Source organism: Taudactylus pleione, unplaced genomic scaffold, assembly GCF_031769625.1.
Source record: "Taudactylus pleione unplaced genomic scaffold, aTauple2 ptg001254l, whole genome shotgun sequence".
NCBI classification, from domain to species: domain Eukaryota; kingdom Metazoa; phylum Chordata; class Amphibia; order Anura; family Myobatrachidae; genus Taudactylus; species Taudactylus pleione.
The window spans coordinates 104,995-116,791 of record NW_028285654.1 but is presented as its reverse complement, the minus strand read 5'-3'; the positions used below and the strand labels follow the sequence as shown (position 1 = coordinate 116,791).

The window sequence follows — 11,797 nt, the reverse complement described above, 5'->3', positions numbered from 1 at the left end:
GTATGTGTGTATATATATATATATATAATGTAATCATAAGACACATAGATAACCAGTACCTGTGTGTCTTGCAATTGGACCACACGTTTGTGTATTGTACGCATAGAGTATAATACACAAGCATGATTTGTTTAAAAGAAAGGAAATTTCACTGATTCTCTCGGTTGAAAAGTCCTGGTTGAAATCCACTGGATGGGGTGGTGACGTTTCCCATCCGGAATTCTAGTGGAAATAAACCAAAGTAGGTAGGAACCCCCACTATATGCGTTGCCTGTTGTATAATGGTCAGTTGCATATTGACGGTGTCAAAGCTGGATAATTGGCTGAGACAAGATCAGCTTAAAATTAGATCGTAAAGATGCCATCTTGCGACTGGCCGCAAGACGCCATTTTAGAAAATGAGATCGCAAGACGCCATTTTGCGAATGGCCGCCCAAGCGCCATTTTAGGTAAACTCACACTTAAGTACATATGGTGATATTATTATTAGCATCATGCGATTGCATCTTTCACCATTTCTCATACACACATTAATACGCACAATTGCGCTGTTAACTAGTCGCATATTAGCGAATGCATAAGATCCTGTATGAAAACGCTATTTGTTAGCTTCATGCGCACGCATCTGCCCCGAGTTAACTAGCATCTTTATATCAAACCCCAAATACTTACACAGTACATATTCACATAAAACGTCTCATAAGCTTTAAAGTATAAGATTCAAGTTTGTTCATTTATTATAATTGCTGTGAAATAAAGGTTATTTAGTAGCTCAGGTTTAATACATAAGTAAGCCGTGCTTGGTATTATACTGATCTGCACCCTCTCCACAGCTTCCCGGTATCGTTGGTGTGAAGATCGCAACATGCATTCTCAATTTATGGACCGCAGAGACTTAAAACACCGAAATGTACATTATATGACCAACTGTTAAAATGTGCATGAGGCAGGAAACCAGAGACCACCAGTTGTTAGAGGCTGGACTGTGTCTATTTGAATCAACCTGTTAAATGCTCTGCAACAGATGCATCCTCCTGGGAACCAATGGCATCAGCGACAAGCCTCTCTATTGTGTTGTCTGTTTCTGTGAGAGTATAAACGTGTGTGTTGTGACCCCAGTCTGAGTCTTTCTTGCTGAATGCTGATTGACGGGGGTTTCTTGCTGACGCCTACATCTGGTCCAGAGCGCTGCATATGTATAACTGTACTTGGGTCTGTATAATTCTTCGCGCTAAATTGTACTTAGATCATAGCGTGTAACTGACTGTACTTTTACCTGAAATATCACTTTGTGCTTTGGAACCACAGGTGAAAGGTCTGGAGTCTTTATTTACTATATAACTGCATACGCAAAATAGCGTCATTCTTAGAGGTTTATAGACAGGAGTGTATAGAGGTTCTAATTCAATATCCTTAACGGGTAAGAAGTTCTGTGGGAGTACTTAGAATCCCCCACTGGTATCCAAAAGAAGTAATTTAGCAGTTTGGTAAAGCCACCAATATGGATGCTAAATCTACTCGTAGGATGACCGAGTCAACTGTGGTTCCAGTTGAGGGCGGACCAAAAGGATCACAGGTTACATAATGCATAACAAGTATGGTAAGTACGCAATGGCTTATGTTAATGAATGGGTATACATGACTGAGAGTGGTAAAGTATCATTTCCAAAAATTGGTAGTTTCAATCCCGAGGTATTTCATATAGTACAAAATCAAATATGCCTGTTAAAGTCACGCAAATTGAGGATGAAATATATAATGATTGTCTGAACTTGTGGCAAAGAGAAATGAGTAAGGAGCAGCAAACTGGTACTTTAGAATGAGTGAAAGCAAGTGCACCACCGCCACCATATGTGGGAGGAAGGAGAGGAGGGTCAGAGTTGCAAACCAGTATAACTAAAAAAAAAAAAAATGAAAATAACTGTAACCTAATACACTGTAATAATTAATTTGGAAAGTTTTTATTCAGCCAAAGATGATGACCCTACCCTGGTCTCGGCCATTTTTCATGCACTCAGCATCCAAGAAGGGCAATATTCCCAAAGTAAAGGAGGGGCTGGAGCAGATGCAGGAGAAGTGGCTGGGACCAGCGAAACAGGTAATTATGGTGCCATCCATAGTAACAAGATGGTAAAACACACACAGGCCCACTACAAAATAACACATATGGGGAAAAAGGGGTAAAGAGAGGCAAATGTCATAGGTGTAACAAAGAGGGACATTTCATCCGACAGTGCCCAGACAAACCAGTTAGACATAACTACCAAGCACATAGAAAACACTACGAGCCACCTAGACGAGATTATGGAAACCATAGGAGGGACTTTGAACTACATAGAGGGAAAACACACCCAGGGTAGACTGGCAGGGCTCCGAACCATCACAGTTAGTACCCCCACCTAGCATAGCTGCCAATATTCTGTTATAACATCTTCGCTAGGTTTCAGAACTATGGGTAAAACAGTTTTGGCAATCTGAGTAACGGGAAAAGTGCAACATTACCCTTTGACTAAACCTGCAGAAGTTACGATTGGGACTCTGCATACCAAACATTCTTTCCTTTTGGCTGCAGCGGCCTCGACTAACTTACTCGGCAGAGATCCCTTGTGTAAAATGGGATGTATAATGTAGTGTACACCTGATTAAGTGTTTTAGATATCCTTGGAAATCAGTGCAAGACATGTTAGATACTCCTCAAAGACTAATGTTGCATTCTACCGTTCTAGATTCATGTCCATTGCAGGTAGAGGAAATTATCTCACAAATACCGAGTTCCCTATGGACTAAGGATGGACAAGACACTGGATTGATGGCAAATACAGCTCCAGTAGTTGTTTAATGAAAAGACGGTAGCATAGCTCCAAAAATGCCCACAATACCCTCTGAAACCAGAGGTGGAGTTAGGGGTGTATCCTGTCATTGAACGTCTACTGCAGCAAGGAATTCTGGTCAGGACATCCAGTAAGGCCAACAGTCCCATCTTCCCAAAAAGAGTGGTGGGAGGGGCTACGGGTTAGTGCAGTATTTAAGAAGGGTAAACAAAATAGTTGAGCCAATTCCCTGTAGTGCCTAATCCAGCTGTCATCCTAATGCAGGTCCTTTACACCTCTACCTATTTCACTGTTATTGACCTCTGCTCCGCTTTCTTTTCTGTTCCTCTTCACCCTGACAGCCAGTACCTCTTTGCTTTTGCAAGTAGGTTATTAAATGGTTTATAATTAGTTATTAATTATGATATGTCATTAAATGATGACATTTGATTCAGAGCTGGAAACACAATCTTATCGTGAAATTCGCTGATGATACTACAATAGTAGGTTTGATTACTAATGAAGACGAGGATAGGTATAGGGCGGAGGTAGATCAACTTACTAGATGGGGTGAGGAGAATAAGTTGTTGTTAAACAGTAAAAAAAACTAAAGAGGTAGTGATTGATTTTAGGAGGTCAAAGAAAAGTGTTCCCGTCCCTTATTTTTGAATGGTGTTGAAGTTGAGAGGGTGGGTGATTTTAAGTTTCTTGGTATCAAATTTTCGGAGGACCTGTCGTGGTCATCGCATGTCTCTTCTGTGGTAGGAAAGGCTCAGCAACGCCTGTATTTCCTAAGGAAATTAAAGGCAGGAGGATTATCTAGGCCGTTGCTGGTAAATTTCTACCGTGGTATAATTGAGAGCCTTTTATTCTATTTGATTACTGTCTGGTACGGTAACTCCACATGTTTGGAACGTATATCATTGTCCAGAGTGATCAGGGCAGCTGAAAGAATTATTGGTCAGTCCTTACCCTAGGCTAGAAGACATTTATATTAAAAGGTGTGCTTCTAAAGCAAATAAGATGGTTGCTGACCATAGCCATCCTTGTCACTCTTTGTTCTCACGTTTGCCTTCTGGAAAGCGTTTTAGTTGTCTCAGGTGTCATACTAGTAGGATGCGGAATAGTTTTTTTCCCGCTGCTATAGTTAATTTAAATATTTTAAATTGTGTTTTGTAATTGTTGATTGTGAGTATCCTGCATTTTACTTTCGCTGACGCATTTTATGTGGATGTGACAATAAATTTGATTTGAAACTGGGTAGAGGCATTCCCTGCTGCTTCAAATACTGTCATGTTTACCGCAAAGAAAATTGTACAAAAAAAAAATTGTGTGTAGATATGGTATCCCTAAGATTATTGAACGTGACAGGGGTACCCATTTTTCTGGTGAAGTCTTTCAGGTCATGTGTAAGCTTATGGGCATTACTAGTAAACTTCATACTCCCTTCCGAAACGAGATTATATGTGGCCAGAGGCACTACCACTAATATTGTGTAGCATCAGAACCACTCCCAGATCCCCGCTTAACCTATCACCCTTCGAAATCCTTTTTAGACGACAGCCACACGTAATGATAGATCCCCAGGACGATTTGAAGTGTAACAGTGAAGTGACAGTACAATACCTTGTCAGGATGAGCCAGCAGTTGAGGAATCAGCAAACAAGCCTGACGCTGGCGATTCCTGACCTACCTAACACTAACTGCCATGATATTGAACCAAGTGACTGTTATGATTCGAAATTTTCTACGCTCAGGTTGCCTAATAGACAGGTGGGAAGGACCATACCAAGTTTTGTTGACCAGCACGACATCACTGAAAGTAGCCGAGAGAGAGATTTGGGTCCACTCCTCCCATTGCAAGAAGGTCGCTATCCCGGAGACAACTCGTGAAGCAGAAAAAGGTGAATCCACACCAATATCACTTGAGAACATGTTCCCGGAGGACTGAAAGGTAGCACTGTTGAACTGTACCTGAGCGTATCAGAGAGGTATTTTAGGACTGTTATTTCAAGATGGAGTGTCTTCAATCAAGAATTGTTATGTTCCTGTTTTCCCTTTGTACTTTTATTTTGATCAGGACATTTTGTTTTTGTGAGAGGCCCCGAGAAGTCGAGTATGGGTCTGGAGGTGGTTCTGATGGAAAGGACGAGAACTTGATAGAATCTCAGGATCGGTCTATCACTTTGATCAAAGCCGGAATAAGTAAGAGGTCTGGTAGTCACAGAGTTCGGAGACAGTGTGATGGGCTATTGTCTGAGGAATACTGTATCTGTAAGTACTGCGAACCCATAATTGAGGATGACTGCGTCCAAAGATATCAGTCGAGTAGTAATGTCAAATTTGACCGACACCCTTTGAGTGATTACCACTCATTTGTGAGTAAGGTTCTAAACCAAACAGAGTGTTGGGTGTGCTCACAGGTACCTCAAGGACAGAGTAATTCCAGATTAGTGCCATACCAATTAAAGCTAGCAGAGGTACTTGAATTACATGGGGGGAGACTTGTAGACAAGAAAAATAATATGTCTTAAGCTCCACCAGTACCATGTAGATAGATCCCTGATATGTTTAAATATCACCAATTTCAGAAAACCAGGAAATTGGGAGGTGATCTGGAACAATCAGACAATGACCTATTCACACAGAGCTGATAATGAGCCTATCGATTTTGAACTTGTATGCAGAATTATTGCAAGTGGGAGATACTTCCGGTATAGGTACACATGTAGATACAACAAAGTAATGGTTGGCAGAATATCATTAGGGTAATGTGCAAATTTTATACAACCGGAAATGAGTACCAGTCAAATGGGGGAGATGGGCACAGGATTCTTTGTCAGAATAATGTGTTCAGTGATAATGATGCATTCTGTTCCTTACGTTCTCCCAGATGATGTGTATTTCATATGTGGAAGGAAAGCGTACAAGTGGCTCTCTCCGAAATCTGAAGGTTTGTTATCTTGGAAGGGTATTACCAGAAATCATGACCCTTACACATGATAAAATGATAGACATTCACCACAACTCTCCCCCTCCTTATACCCATACTCATTATGAACACATTTATAAAAGACACCTCATAGACAGGGGAGAACCCTTAGCCTCAAATTTAATACAGTAATCCACCGGGATTCAATTCCTTATCACCTTACATATCACCCGTACAGCCAGAGGAGGTATACATTATAGGTACAGCCAAGCGTTGGCAAATTTGATTGATAATATCACCGAGATGTATGATGACACCTTCAGGTTTACAGATAGGGAATTGCAAGCCTACAAGAAAGAGCTTGTGCAACACAGGATGGTTTTGAATTATGTCACGGCTGTAACGGGTGGGTACTGTGTAACCTTAGCAACTCATTATGGGGTAAAATGCTGCACTTACATAACCAACAGTACAGATGATCCAAAGGAGGTGATTGAGCAGAAGATGGACGAAATACTGCAGCTGAAGTGGGAATTTAGGAGGAAGCACAACCTCACTTTAGCTGCCATGGGCAAGGAATTAACTGGATGAGTCACCTGGTTGAACCCACTTAAGTGGTTCTCTGGGTTAGGAGAGTGGGCACAAGAAATGGTGATGAATGTAGGGAAACTTCTACTCTGTATCCTGGGTGTCATCATACTTATTGGCCTGATATTCAAATGTGTTCCAATTATGACCCGGCGAAAGAGGGCAACTAGAAATACAAATTTAATGAGTCTGAGGAGGGGCAGTGTTGAAAATGTGGCAGATTTGGTGTATAATCCTGAAATCGAAAGCACAATCAAATAATAGAAATGTGAATAGATTTAGTCAATGTTTAATTATATGTATACGTATAGTAAATGTAGTCCTAATTTCCCCAAGCGTTCTTTATAGGTTAGATGAGTTCCCACGTCCTACCAATGATCCCCAGAGGACCCACTGATTGCGTATAAAGGTTGACTTACCCTTACCCCTATAGTCCCCAACACAAATTTAATAGTCAATGTCTGACTTGCAATATAGAGAAGTATACATATACCTAAGTTATCAATTAGTGTTTGTATGTATTTAATATGTTTTTCTTTGAGGTATGATAGTTTATGGAGATTATCAAAGGATGGCCTGTCGAAGTCAGAAATATTAAAATACAAAAATAATGCCTTATATCCCAAATCTTATGCATTAACTGGCATATTCTCACAGATTCCAATGTAATAGGTAATTATAGGTTATCCACAGGGGCGCTGAGAGGGGGGGAGCGGGTACAGAATGCCCGGGCTTCCTGAGGGTCCCGGCTGGGGCCCAGGTCCGGCGCCACACCCCCCTCCCTCACAGCAGTCCAGCACACAGCGTGTGCTGAGCTGCAGTTGGAGACTGCTCGTGGCTGCTGAGCAGCAGCCACAGCAGTCTCCTATGCCTGTGTGGGGGAGCAATCACACTGATCGCACCCCCCCTGGCTTTGCGCCGGGCTGAGGGGGCTCAGAGCGCCCCCCTCCCAGCACGCAGCGCCGCTTCGCGGCGCTGCAAATTTTTTTTTTTACTGCCCAAGGGGGCGTGGCCACGCCTCCCACAATTAGGCCATGCCCCCTATTACCGGGGCCCACCACGGCTCTTGGCGGGCCTGGTTATCCAGTAATTCTCAAAGGAGTTGTAAATCAAGTTTGCTGGAGCCTTAAAGTCTGATAGCTCATCAAAGGTTTTTCCTTTGCTCATTTGGAGTGTAAACATCAACAATTGGGACTTGGTTTGTGGTTCAATTGATCAAATGTAAATTTCCTCTGAACAATAGGCCAGATAACATACAATTGCTAAGGGTATGCAGATTGTTGTGGCCTTTGACGTATGTACACTTCCCTGCGCATATGACTATCTGTGTGCATTTTAAGTGATCTAAGCCAGGTGACCTGCTGATTTTATTTTGTTAGACATATAATTGCTGTATGCAGACATTACCCAGTTCCTTAATATATATGCAAACACACACACAGACATACACAAAAAAACCTGTTTCCCACACACTGACTTGCAGCGAGGCCCAAATATATACCAGCTAGCTGCAGTAACAGTACCCCCCTTGTGGCCATGAGAGATTGATTCGATTGGCCACACATTAATCTTCTGACGTAATTGTTCCCAATGCATTATGAGGCATTTCTTCAAACTTTCTTTTTTTAATCATTATATCACTCTATTATAATTTCAGTATATATTTATATATAGAATGAATTAGACATTTATATTACATGTCCAATGTATTATATATATGGCCCAGCTTTCGTGGATCACACAATACATATAGTCCAGGGATTGAACCACATAATAACATCGTGTTTGGGGTCATAATGTACTGAATTGTGTTAGCAGTAATCCGGTGATTGCGAATAGATTGTCGCACATCAGTGGTTGATTTGAGCTAGTTTTTCGGAGGGAACCCAGAGGTGAACTCTTGTAACAGCAACCTGAGCCTAGGCATCGCCCACTGTTTGAACCAACCAATGACCCCAGTGAACTGGAAACTTCTCGCCCCTGGACCAATGGAAGGAGACACAACTTGCCATTATATACACCCATAATTTAACTGTATAAAATAAGGCTCCCCTGATCCAGAGAGCAGTAGCTGTATTCTACCAGTCATCTGGTGACGACTGTCCTCTGGATCCAGGGAGCGCATATGAATGTATGTATACTGGTTTGTAACTCTGATCTCTGTTCTTGAACTATATTGTACCACTGTGATAATAATGTTCTATATATACTTTCAATACAATATTTACATTTGTGCGTTGGACCACAGAAACTGGTTTGTGTGTGTGTGTGATCACTTGCTTTCACATAAGATTATTGCTCTGTAATTTACATTGTATTTTGATATGTAGATAGCAACCATTATGCATACTGTTAGTGTTATAATATAGGAAGGTATTGCGTATGCATCACATGTTGTGTACACTGTGCATTCACATTTGCATATCGCCATACGCAAGGTGTGTCAACAGCCATAGAGAGATTTAAATGGGATTTCACATGGTCCTAGTAAGTGTCCTAGTGATGGTCTTAGTAATGGTCTTGTGCCAAAATATGATTTCATTTTGAATGCCACTGCAATTTTTTATATATATACATATATATCTACATATATATATATGCCACAACGGGGTGGTCACGGTGGACGGGGCGGGGGTCAGCATGCAGTTACTAGCCACTGTAGGGGTCAGAGCCAGGTGGAGGGGGGAGGAGGCAGGAGGTGGCAGAGATGGACTATGGGGAGGGAATGGAGCAGCTGGAAAGGGGAAGATTTCCATGCCCGGCCCCATGGTAACCCTGATCCCCGCAACCCACATATCCTGGGGCCTCTCAAATGTTTGGGGGGGTTCAGATGCCCCCTCCTCCAGCTCAGGTGCATTAAGTGCTGCAGCCATCCCTACCAGCACAGAGGAAACTGGCCTGCGGGCAGCATTACATAGGTGTATATGGGTTTATATAGGGCACATATGTGTTACTAGGCCTCAGCTTTGTACTCTCATCAATCTTGCTGGCCTGAGGGCAGTCTATGTTCTTGTGGTCTACCTCTGGCACGCTGTATGTCAGGAGGTCAGGTTTTGGCCGTGGTAAGATTGATAGTGGTGCATTTATAGCAAGTTTGCCGCCATACTTATGCTATTACATATAACATATGAATCTTAAAAGTCGCCTGAAACACGCCAGATTTGCATTACTCTGCAAACAGCGATATTCCACTCATTTTTGTGGCGCTGCGTCTCACAATGATCCCCCCAATATTCATCCATACTCTATCAGTGACGTGCAGCGGTGCCTCGCTCCTCGCCCGTCCTCTGCATTGTTGCTGGTATCCGAACGCTGCCAGCGAAGAATCAAAGTGTAACATGCGTGTGCGGCAACCGTACGTTTCATTACCAAATCTGTTGCAATGTTTCTAGTTGCATAATGCAAGAAGTAAATAGATGTTTGTCCTCGCACAGACTTGCCCAAGATCCCATTATATTATATATATGTTTAGGCTTCATATAAGAGGGACTGAAGGTTTGTTTGGCTCTGACTAAAGTGATTTTTGTAAATGCCATATTTATATTCAGGAGCAGAGCAGCTCTCCAGTCATTGCCTGTCTCGCCCACGGAGGGCCAGAGCTTTCAGAGGCACTTGGTAGATTAATAAACGTCTGCTTGTGATTGTGACAGCAGATAATACTCTCTAATGATTCTCTATAACAGCTCTACAGTGTAACATCAAGGTGCAAGGTCACAGAGGACGATATGACAATGCAAGGGGCTGCGGCAGCTAACTCAGCATTACAGAAATAAGTGACACTTAAGAACGGCTTTAACTCATTAGTATTCACATTACAGTCTGTATGATGCAAAGGAGACTCAATACTAGAAATGTGCGCCGACCCCCGTGTTTTGGTTTTGGATCTGTATCTTCTTCATGTATTGGATCTGGATTTAGTTGTGCCAAAGCCGCCCCTTGTATGTTGTGGTTGTGGTTTTGGATCTTTTTTTTTTTTTTTTTTTTTTTTTTTAAACATTTACAGAAACTGCTAAAAATCACAATTTTGTTTGTTGTTGATCCTACAGTAATATTTACCACAATAACATTAATTTCCACTTGTTTCCAGTCAGTTTTGACCACCTCACACAATATTGTTCACCAACATGGGCCACATATATATACTACTTAGTCTAGATCCCAACAAAGCCTTTGACACTATATCATGGTAGTTTTTATATAATTATTGCTCACAAGGGAAGTCAGAGACAAAATCATTAAGTTTATTCAGTTCTTACTATATATGATTTTCCTTATACATTGTTACTTATTGATGGAGATGTTAGCCAAAAGGTGAAAATAGCTGAGGCACCCGTCAGGGACACTCTTGTTTAATCTTGAGTTGGACCCAATGCTACGTATTTGCAAAATTGGTCAGGCTTGAGAGGTATTGGGGTAGGACCTCGGGAGGTTAAAATGACGGCTTTTGCTGATGATCTGTTGCTGTATACAGAAAAAAGATAAAAGAAAATTGCCCCCCAGCACACTGTAGATAAATCAAAAATACTTGAATCCTACATGATAATAGAAATTCATACATGTACCTTTATCATGCAGTACACAAATTTGTTATTATATGACCCAGAGTGGGTGCTACTAGTATGTAGCAATAATTATTTTGGGGTGAGCGTTTGGGAGTGGGGCCCCTGGGGTTGTTCTGGCTGGACCTTGCTCACGGCATCACCACTTAATTCACATAGAATATTTTTTCACTTTTCTATTCGTTTGTGTATTATTTATGTCATTTTAAATCTTTTACATCTCATTAACACATTGATTTATCTTTACACACCTATCCTTTAACACTTCACTATCACCTTTTTTCCCCTTTTCGTGTGATGCCCTGGGGATGGTCCTTGGCTGGAATCTTTTGGGGTGCCTTGCTTCTCGGACGTGAACCCCTTAATGTTAGGGACGCTGGTATAGAGGAGCCTTGACGTCGGCCCAGCGCTTATTCATATATTTGCAAATGTATGTAACCAATACCTCCAAATTTCTATTATCATGTAGGATTCAAGTATTTTTGATTTATCTGCAGTGTGCTGAGGGGCAATTTTTCTTTTTTCTGTGTTCAGTGTAAACCCCGCCCTTTACAAGCACCTGTAGTATATTAAGCTGATTGAGCAACTACCATATTTTTGTGCTTGCGATCTGTTGCTGTATGTAACAAACCCAAGGTCCTCTTTAATACCATTAATGTAACAATTAACATAATTTGGTAGAGTCTCCGGGTTTTCAATAAACCTTGATAAATCGGTGGCAATGTGTTTTAAGACACAAAAAGAACAATTACAAGTGCACAACTGCAACCTTACTAATTACATATAATACATTTCACAATAAATAGTGGTTTTAGTATAATCATGGCCAAGGTTATGGGCCTGGGTGTGATATAAGACATAGACAGGAATTAGTTAGACAATGCCTACATAAACACCAGATGTTAGAC

The 11,797-nt window shown here is 41.5% G+C and overlaps 1 pseudogene; it reads left to right on the top strand.

Annotated features, from left to right (window-relative positions):
- Positions 1 to 1,975: 1,975 nt before the first annotated feature.
- Positions 1,976 to 6,591, top strand: LOC148450921 (uncharacterized; annotated as a pseudogene).
- The last annotated feature ends 5,206 nt before the right edge of the window (positions 6,592 to 11,797 follow it).